At 42.4% G+C, this 9,978-nt stretch overlaps 1 long non-coding RNA gene across 1 annotated transcript; it reads right to left on the bottom strand.

Moving 5' to 3' along the window:
* Positions 1 to 2,896: 2,896 nt before the first annotated feature.
* On the bottom strand, positions 2,897 to 4,667 carry LOC120224266. Its single transcript, XR_005526511.1, has 2 exons — positions 3,176 to 4,667; positions 2,897 to 2,960 (listed from the first exon to the last, which is right to left on the bottom strand). It is a non-coding gene; the product is annotated as an uncharacterized LOC120224266 (long non-coding RNA).
* Positions 4,668 to 9,978: the final 5,311 nt, after the last annotated feature.

Below are 9,978 nucleotides of genomic sequence, written 5' to 3'. Positions count from 1 at the left end.
ACAACGTCTGGGTAAAATTGGCAAGAGATGTGTTTGGAAAGATAGTTTAGAACACTTGTCTAGGGTAAAGCAGTGTTGTTGTTCTTAAAGATTTGGAATAGCTTTGTCATTGCAGGTCTCAAGTGATTGACTCCATTCTGTGCAACTGGAAAGAACTTGTGATTCTCAATTTCCCAGTCCCTGTGGATGAAATAAGCTTATAGGAATAAAGAATGGTGTGGTAAGTCATGCTGCTGTTTGTGTACATGCTGTTCTCATTGTCTCTAACTGTTAAGTTATTGTATCAAAAAGTATTGCCATGAGGTGCTTGAGTGGCTCAGTGGGTTGGGCCATTGACTCTTGATTTTGGCTCAGGTAGCTCCTAAGGAGCTAGGGAAGCCAGATCTAGAAGAGAGAGGGAGGAGGGAAGTTATTTTTTTAATTTGTATTTTAAAATGTTTTGTTTTATTCTTGAGGGAGAGAGAGAGAGAGAGAGAGTGCATTAACAGGGCAGGGGCAGAGAGAGAGGGAGACACAGAATACAAAGTAGGCTCCAGGTTCCTAACGGTCAGCACAGAGCCCGATGTGGCACTTGAACTCACAAACTGCGAGATCATGACCTGAACCGATGTTGGATGCTTACTGACTGAGCCACCCAGGCGCCCTCCCTCCTTTTTTTTTTTTTTTTTTTTTTTACAAAGAGAAGTTATTTGAGAGCCAAACACATGATCACTCTTCACTCCAGGACTATGGGTTTTGTGATCTTGAGGAAGTGGAGATGAACAATTTGCAATCAGCGAAGATACTAGAGATTTTAATAGGAGAAATATTAATAATCAAAGGTGACTGGCAAGCTATGGAATGAACCAAGATGTCATTGCTAGGAAGTAGGAGAGAGTGATTGGCAAAGCCTAATGGAAAGAAGGATTTGAAAAATAATAATTTCATGTTAATAATCCCATTAAGTTGAAACTCCTTGGTAAGCTGTCTACATATGAAATGTTGGAATGCTCTTAGTAACATTGGACCTGAGTTTGGGATTTGTGGGGACCGGGACAAAGGAAGATCAGAAGCTCCCTATGTCTGTTTTTCAATGAAAGTAGCTGGAGTGAGATCTGGAGGCATGAAGGAGAACATTGCCTTTACTTGGAACCCTAATGCCGTAGGATGCCCAAGGCAAGGGTGGGAGCTGAGGGACAAGATGAGAGCCAGTCTGGAGAAGAGGTCACTGTATAAGAGGAGAGGAACTCGAGCAGGAAGGCAGGATGAGCGGGAGTAGCACACAGAACCTGCTAGGGTGAGGGAAGGGGGTCCTATTCAGGAGTGGATGCTTTTATTTCGCTTTTATTCCTGTCTTCCGGTGTCTTAACTTGCTATTGGTGAGGACTGAGGGCAGAGATTTGAAGGGTGGAAGATGCTTTCTTTTCCCAACCATTAGCGAGTGAGAATCATATAATTGTTCAAAGTCAGAGCTGGAAGCATTAAGGGAGGACATCTGATACCCTCTTTTTATATAATCCTTGTTTTGCTAGTACCTGGTATAGGATCACGGCCCCTGCTCTTTCCCTTCCCTACCCAGGCATTTCTGAGGCTCCATACGCTGAAAAGCAAGCGTGTGATCAAGGTTCTGGGCAGTGGCCATATGGCTCCATGCTCTTCCACTCCTGTTGCCCTGGCCCCAGCTCCGTTGCTTGGAAGCTACTACGAGGTGCCTCAGGAGCTCACCACTGAACACCACATCCCACTCTGCCACCAGGCATTTGTCCCTGCTGCTGGGAACCGCCATCACTTCTGCTGTTTCTGAGCAGGCATGGCCACTACTGCCCATGCCCAGGACACTTTGAGGATCCAAGACTCTTTTTTTTTTTTTTTTTAAATGAGAGCAAGACTATGACTCGCTGCCTTGAACTCTCTTGCTATCTGCCCTCTCCCCAGAAGTGCTTGCTTAGTCTTTGTTTTCCCAATTACTTTTTGGTAAGTCCCCCATGAAGTTTGTCAGACATGCCAATACATATCTGAGTTTAGTCGTGAATATAGTGTAGGCTCAAGCTGGGATGCCCTTCTTCAAACCATGAAGAAATGTAAATTGAGGAGACATAAAAGTTGTTCATCCTCGAGCCATGTGGTATGTGTGACTAACATGTCTGGTGAGCAGTTGCCTTCTACGTTTAGAGGGACAAGGGGAGAGACAGAGTGAGGAGGAAGAAGTAGACCCTAGTCTGCTTTCTGGAGCCATAAGGAGGTGGTGTGTGGCCTGATGGCTGACTGAGGCACTCTGGGGAACATCTCTGAGGGACTCTCCATATTTTTATTTCATGACTATTATTTTCCCCAAAATGTTCACATTTTTCCAAGTGTTCACACTTGAAATGGTCACATTTTGGGGAAAATACTGAAGATTAATTTTTAACATTGAGTAAACCTGGATATTAATGATCTCAGATCCCTTTTGTATTAAATGCAGTCATGGGTTTGTACTTTATTAAATCTTACTTATGAATCTTACTTATGACCCAAAGCTGGATGCCTAGTGATATCTGGAGCTGCAAAATGATGGTCTTGGTTTAGATTTTGAATGAAGCACTGAATACCGTTTACAACTCTGAACACTTTATTTTGGTTGGACAGACTTACCGTTTCAGGGAATCATTTCCTGGAGCTGCTGTGGGGCAATTGTGATGACGGTGTTTGTGGCAGACTGACTCAAGAAGGTGTTCTTGAGTCTATTAGTGATGAAATTCTACTCTTCCAATGTACTTCTTGGCCACTTAGTTGGACAAATTTCTTTTTTTAAGGTTAAAGGACAGAGTCTAGGAGGTGTGGTACCAGGTGCTTACCACTCTGGAAAATTCTAAATCAAATATAGAAGAAACATTGTCTCCTTATTTGATCAACATCCTTCTAGAATTGTTCCAGATTATATGTTCTCTTCAACCCCGAAGTGAGACATAATTGGTAGCCTCTGACCTTAGTTCTTTCAACTGTGGTGAGGAGAGCAGGAAACAAATGTTTAAAGAGTTCTTAATTCCTGAAGTGGGAGAGGGGAGCAGTCAATGGTCTCTGGTGCCACAACCCTCCATAAGTGTGCCCAGGAAGGGTCATTGAGTCCCTCAATCATGCCATCATTGTAATACACAGGGTGGTTTGTTTATATTAAGGTTTAATGGTAAAGGGATGCATTGGATAAGTCACTTACAAAACGAAAAACTGAAGAGCTTGGCCCTTGAAGTTGGTTGGAGTAGAATTTGATTCCTGGATCTTCTCTGACTAGCTGTTTGAACTTTTGTGTATTTATTGGTGTCGCTGAGCCTCAGTTTCTTCATTGGTGAGTTATTTTTTGTCTGTTACAAGAAATAAGTGATGAGTGAGTAGAACCCAGCCTAGTGAGTGACATACATTTGCTGGCTTAACGATCAAGCATCTGCTCCTTTGGCAACAGTGTATAATTTCCCCTTTTGAGAACCATCTTCTTCCTTCCATCAGAGTAAATGCTGCCAGTGGAGCCGATCCCACCACCAGCTTCAGGAGTATAATATGTAACTCAGAACTGGCCAAGTAGCATAAATCTACCCCCAGCTGTAGTGACTCCTTCAGGGATCACCGTAACTCAGGCAGATCAAAGTACAATCCTACATAGGACCTACTAGGGAGAGAGATCCTTTTCCCCTCTGAACTTGAAACAGGAAAGGACTGAAGCTGTTGGCAGCCATGTTGGGCCCATGGAGCCTTAGAATTAAGCCAATATGTGGTAAAGAGCAAAGCCATAAAATTTAAGACATAAGTCAAATCACTGATCCCCAAATGTCTCAGGTAAATTAACCAATATATACTCATTGTACTTGTTATTTATTTGCCATCAAATGAGTCCTGATTGATGAAAAGAACATAATAAATTTTAGTCATTCTCCACCCTGCAAGTGCCCCCTCCCCCATTCCAGGAACCAGAAACTGGCAAAGGAAACAAATGCAACTAAGATTTCTCCTAGAATTCCCACAAGTGACAGATAATGCAAGAAAGTGCTTTCCAGGCTCTGCAATTTCATATACATAAACAGCTTCCAGAATATATTTTTATCAGAAAACAAAATTTGTGGAATGCCAACAAGTCCCATATACTCTAATTTCTCATAAAAGAGAATTTTTAATATTCTAAAATAAATAGAGATTATAATAAAAGTTGGTGTTTTAAATGGGATAAATCCAGCTTATACGAAAAATGCACAGCCCTGTCCTTATTTCTTTCATTTTACCACAGAGCAGTGAAAACATCAGTGGTTTTATAAGTTCTAGGTCTGAAATATCATTTCCCAGAATCCAGTCCTGGCTTGACTACTCACTAGCTGTCCCTTCATTACTCTGAGTTTCGGTCTCCTCATCTGTAAATTAGAAATAATGATGATCTCTCTCTCATAAGGTTTTGGTAAGGATTAAAGGAATTAATGCATGCAAAACTTTTAGAATAGTGTCTGGCACACACGTAGGGAGTACTCAGTAAACATTATCATTACTGTTCCTGTTATCATAATTATCATTCCTCACCAGCACTCCGTGTGTCTGGGCCAGAGTTCAGATTCTAACGTCAACCTTGACACGAACTAGTTCTGTGACCTTGGGCTGGCCAGGTCAGCTCTCTGGGCTTCGGAGTGTTTATGGGGAGAATGTAGGGATTTGACTAATCCCCAGAGTTCCTTCAAGTGTAACCCTCTGGGAATGCAGGAAACCACATTCTTGGACTCTGCTCTTCCGTGGGGGGGGGGTGAGGCACCATCACTGGCCATCCAGTGCTCACACAAGACCAGATGGGCCACGGGAGAGGAGGCCAGCAATCTGTCCCGGCCCACAGCGTTCCCATCAGGTGGACACTTTCCTTTCTAGGTGATCAGCAGACACAGGAGAGAAGCCTGTTGGAGGAGAGAGTGCAGGGATTCGGGGTAGGAAGTTTCTGTACACGAAGCTGGGAAGATTCCAATGATGTCAGACACAATGGGCCTCAGTTTTGGAGGCTCAGGGGATGTGGCCAGTTCCCAACATTTCACTGCCCTCTGCTGGCACCGCCTGGTGACTGGTGAGAAAAATCTCCATGTTGGGTGTCCTGCTCATCTGTGAGGGCAAACCTACCCTTGAAGGAAAGATGGGTGACATCCTTCCTTCTGGGTGAAAGGAAAGATGATGTAGCGACATGTGGATGCTTGAATGTTAACTTTCTAAGGAAAGAATCGTTGGGCAACTCAGATAGAGGGTGAAGACTGTATTTAGCTGCATCAGGGAGCACCCCGATGCATTAGTGCATCAGGGAGCACTTCACAGAACAACTCCCTGAGCTGAAACCGCATTGGAGTTTTCATAGAGTGGCGGTGGGGGAGAGTCGGGCATGTGACCGCCATCTTGTCTCAGGTTGCAGTTTTCGCTGAACCGCTTTAAAACGATTGGAACCATTTCATGTCTTTGCAGCTCTTTCTGGAAACTTGGTCCAGTCTTACATTAGCGGCTGTAGGAACCATTCTTCAGAGAGCCATCTACCTGGTGCATTGTTTGTCTATTGTCACATAAGCTTTGGGACAAGGGGAGCTATAAGAGGTGGAAAAAGGAAGGGAGGAAAAGAAGAAAGAAAATAAAAAAGCAAAGCATGCAATGTAAAAGCAGGCAGCCAGAGCCCGTTTTAACTTTTTCAACTCAAAAAGGAAACTTTCCCCAATCTTAAAATACATGTATTTTTTCCCTTCGCACTTACTGCTTTCATTCATATTTCCCAAATAATCTAATAAATGTTTTTAAAAATTCCATTAAGGGAGGAAGAAAGCTAACTTATGCAGACCAGTGTCTTATTCTTTAAACTGTACACATATATGAACATTTCATATACTTCTTTATGCATGATATATTCCACAAGAAAAAAAATCAAAATAGAGAGAACGAAGGAGAAATATCTAAGCACAGAAATACCTTAAGAGCTGGAAGGAAAACAAAATCCATATTTTACAATAACTCAACACATCTTCATTTAGGTCCATTGTATGTGTTTATGCTAAGTGTCAAATAGGGGAGGGAAGGAGAGGAAGCGGTAAAGAACATCAAATTCTGGGAATCATTCTGCAGGAGCTTGCTCTAAGATTCTGTTTATATATAGCTAGTTTTTGCAGTTTATGAAGCTAATGAACTTCCATCAAACACTGGTGAGGTACGGTTAGGAAGTACATCAAAGAGCAAAGTGGTTCCAGTACTAAGATGTAACATTTTACTGATGATCGGGCTTTATTTATGCTTATGGGTCAAATCCACATTAACAAACACACATGGCTCCTTGCTGCAAACTGCTCTGTCATTCTCTTTCAAGATGTGCACTTATTGTGTTGCTTACATAAGTCATGAACAGATGCTTTCTTGAGAAACCTGCCCCATAGGTGTATCTTAACGAAAATGAATTGAACTGGAGATTTTAAATCTCTACTTTTCAGGCCCAACTGATAATAATCTGACAGAGATCTTGAACTGGAAGCCTAGTATAAAGGAGAGTGCTGAGGTAGTGAGGAAAGAGCCAGTAAGCCTGTCTTCTGCTTTTGCCCAGGCTTGAAACCCAAATAGGAATGTGTTGTAGACTATTGTCTGTGATCCCCAAATTCATCTGTTGCAAGCTGAATCTCCCAAATGCTAGTATTAGGAGGTGGGGACTTTGGGAGGTGATGAGATCATGAGGGTAGAGTTCTTGTAAGTGAGACTAGTGCTCTTAAAAAAGAGGCCTCAGAGAGCTCCCTCACTGTTTCATTCATGTGAAGACATTGTGAGAAGATGGCCATCTACAAACCAGGAAGGGGGCCACATCAGAAATCCATCTTTAGGTTGGATTTCCCAGCCTCCACAGAAATAACCGTTTGTTGTCTAAGCCAGCCAGTCTATGGTATATTTGTCCCAGTGGCCCAAAGGGACTAAGACAGAATGAAAAAGACTAACATCTGGCACAAGCTTATTTCTGGTGTCCCTCCAGTGTCCCTGAATCTCTGCATGTTCTTATTTTCCTCTGCTCTGGTTCAGCTCTTTTTTTGTGTTTATCACCTGTCTGAGATTCCACAAGCATCCCATCCCATCCCATTCCCCCTCTACCCCAATTTTCTTCTTCTCTCCCTCTCTTTCTCTAGTTATACATATCAAGCTTCTCCAGAACCAGCCACCATAAGAGGACATAGCTAGTGAGAAGGTTCAAGTTTAGCAGCACAGAAGACATTGTCTGTTTATTAGCTTTGGTGTTCACATTTCAGGTCACTTACATCCAATCAACATCTTTGAGGATTCCAGATGTGTAGCTACAGGGAATACCATGGCCTCTGTCCCCCAAAGCACAAACAGCATGCCTATTATTATTGACAAGTCTTTGAAGTAGAGTGACTTCTGTGTAAACTTTGGATTGTTGAGTCCACTTTTGATAATATCACTGATGACAGCTGTTAGTAACATTTGTTTGGGAAAAGAAAAAGGCTGGATATTTTAATTACTACTTTCTCCTAGGAAAGGCAAGTGTGTTATAGAGACCTGGCCATGGAAAGTAGATCTTGAAGGATTTGACGATGGGAGAGGTGGACGGCAAAGAGCCGCTGACCAGACGGTATGGTGTTTGTGCACATAGCAGTGCGGCTGCTTAGAAACTCAGACCCTTTTCCCAAGGGCCCCCAAGTACTAATGGGAAATGAGAAGGAAGGGAAAAAGTAATGTCTTACCTTATACAGACTTAATTCTCAACAAGGAAATAAAAAATGGATTTTGTTCCAAAGAGTTGATGTATGGCTAATTCAAGCCTATCTCTTTTTTCCCTTGTTTTGGAAAATGGAATTGTTCACCACATAAATCTCCTTCCCATAAATACTGAGCGGCGTGATACATAATGCAAATGGCTGAATCTTCTACTCTTACATGGCTATTTAACCAAACTTCAGCTATCGAGAAATGAAAAATAATCCAATTTGCAAAATCTATTTAACTTTCATAGTTTGTCTTTGATATAATGACTTTATTCATTTTCATTCCAATGCTTAGCCGAAAAGAAAACAGTTCAGTTAATTGAAGCAACTTCAGAATTCTGAAAAATCAACCATGCTAAGGTAACAGATTAAACTTACTTTTGATCTAGAAGTTGGCACGTGGCAAACCTTAACATCAGATTTCTGGGTTTGAAGTCCAGCTCCACCATTTATATTACCCTGTCAAGTTTCTTTAACCTCTCCATGCCTTATTTTATTTATCTATAAAATGGAGATATTAATATCACTTATTTTACAGCATTGTTGAGAGGATTAAATGAGTTCCTTAAAACATCTAGAAAAGTGCCTGATACAGAGTGTCCTTTGTGAGTATGTTACCATCAGCAGCAGCAGCAGCAGCAGCAGCATATCCTGGCAGGTTGACTGACTTAGCCTCAAACATATTCTCGGTGGTGAAGAGTGAATTTGCATTATTTATTCTGCAGAGAAGTTCAATCAACATCGTCTGTGATGAGACACCCATAGCCTGTGGGTACAGTCATCGTACAAATGTTCAATTCATGCTGTTCGTCATTTAATGCGTGCTCCTTACTTACTATTTCACAACCATTTAATTCACAGATGACTCAAATGACTAAAGGAACATTCTTCCTTCTGTCTCCTTATTTGCTCAGGGCTGAAGCAAGTAGTAGCTGTCTTTTAAAAGGAGAAGTGGGCAAATGGGTTTATTTTAGATGCATTCTGCTATGTGCTCTTCCTGGCTTTACAGGGTAAAACAATTAAATCCCTCATGGGAGGGACAGAAGGAAGCCTCACTCTGACTCTCATCTAGTGCCTCTCCTTTGGCCAGACTCCAGAGCCGGGGACATTTAAATTCATTCCAGAAGAAATGGCTTAGAGATCGGCTGTAGAAAAGGCAAAAATAATTGGATTTATTTAATGCGGACTAAAGACCATAGTCTTTAAGTAACACAACAAATATGTGGAGAATGCTGTAACCATGTATTTCTTTACCTATTGAAGACAGAAAAGAATATTTGTTGGGTTGTTGGGAATAAAATTTTATGTAGTTAGTATGAGCTGAGCGAATTCTAGAAAAGGGCTTCTTTGGACTAAGACACTTGCCCTCTTGTGGATAGAATCCATGTTTCTTATTTCTATTTGTTAAAAGACTTCTTCCTGAAATGCCTTCTCTGTCCATTACTCCCTAACACCCATCCCCTGCCTATCTCACGGTTGCTAATTAATAAGCTACTCTGTGCTGCCTGTGATTTCCTTCCTCTCCTAATCCGGCCCGGGGGTGAAAACCATTGACAAAGTTTTCACTGTCTTTAAAATGGCCTGTGGGCATATCTACTGCCTGCAATGTCTCTATTTGAGCTGTCATGGACTTGAGAGGGTTCAACTACAGGTTCGTTCATGAGAGGACCTGGCGGGCCAAATCGCAGAAGCTTTATCTGGAGCCTCGGTGAACCAAAGGCATGCTGGATTCTGTGCAGAAGTAGATCTTTCCACCTGTACTGTAAGATTGTTCCCCCGTCCCCAAGCAGAGCTACTGCTTACCCGATGTCGTATGGCATTGTTAGTGAACGGTATTGCATTTGCTTTGGCCTCTGATCCTCCTGCTTCCTGGGATGCTGAGCACAGGTCTAGGAGACATGAACTAGAAGGCAATCCGAGCCAGAGATTCCATGCTGAAATCAGAATGGTATCTCCCCTCCAAAGCCCGAGGCTCTGCTATTGGACCAGGTCTCTGTCTGACATCTTGGGATGAGTTTTTCTCAGGCTTCTGACAGGATCCATCCATGTCCAGGGGAAACAACTGCCTTGGCTCAGGCTGGACTTAAGCTTTGAGGACTCTGATGAAACTCAGTAGCACTTCATTTGTGTCTTGCTCATCAGGGTGGTTGTTAAGTTGGGGAATAATCAAGGCTTTAAAATATCATGGGGGCACCTGGGTGGCTCAGTCGGTTAAGCATCTGACTTTTGATCTTTTGCTCAGGTCGTGGTCTCATGGTTCATGGGGTCG

The sequence above is a fragment of the Hyaena hyaena genome, unplaced genomic scaffold (assembly GCF_003009895.1).
Source record: "Hyaena hyaena isolate Hyena2069 unplaced genomic scaffold, ASM300989v1 scaffold_1152, whole genome shotgun sequence".
Taxonomy (NCBI): Eukaryota; Metazoa; Chordata; class Mammalia; order Carnivora; family Hyaenidae; genus Hyaena; species Hyaena hyaena.
This window is presented reverse-complemented; position numbering and strand designations above follow the sequence as displayed.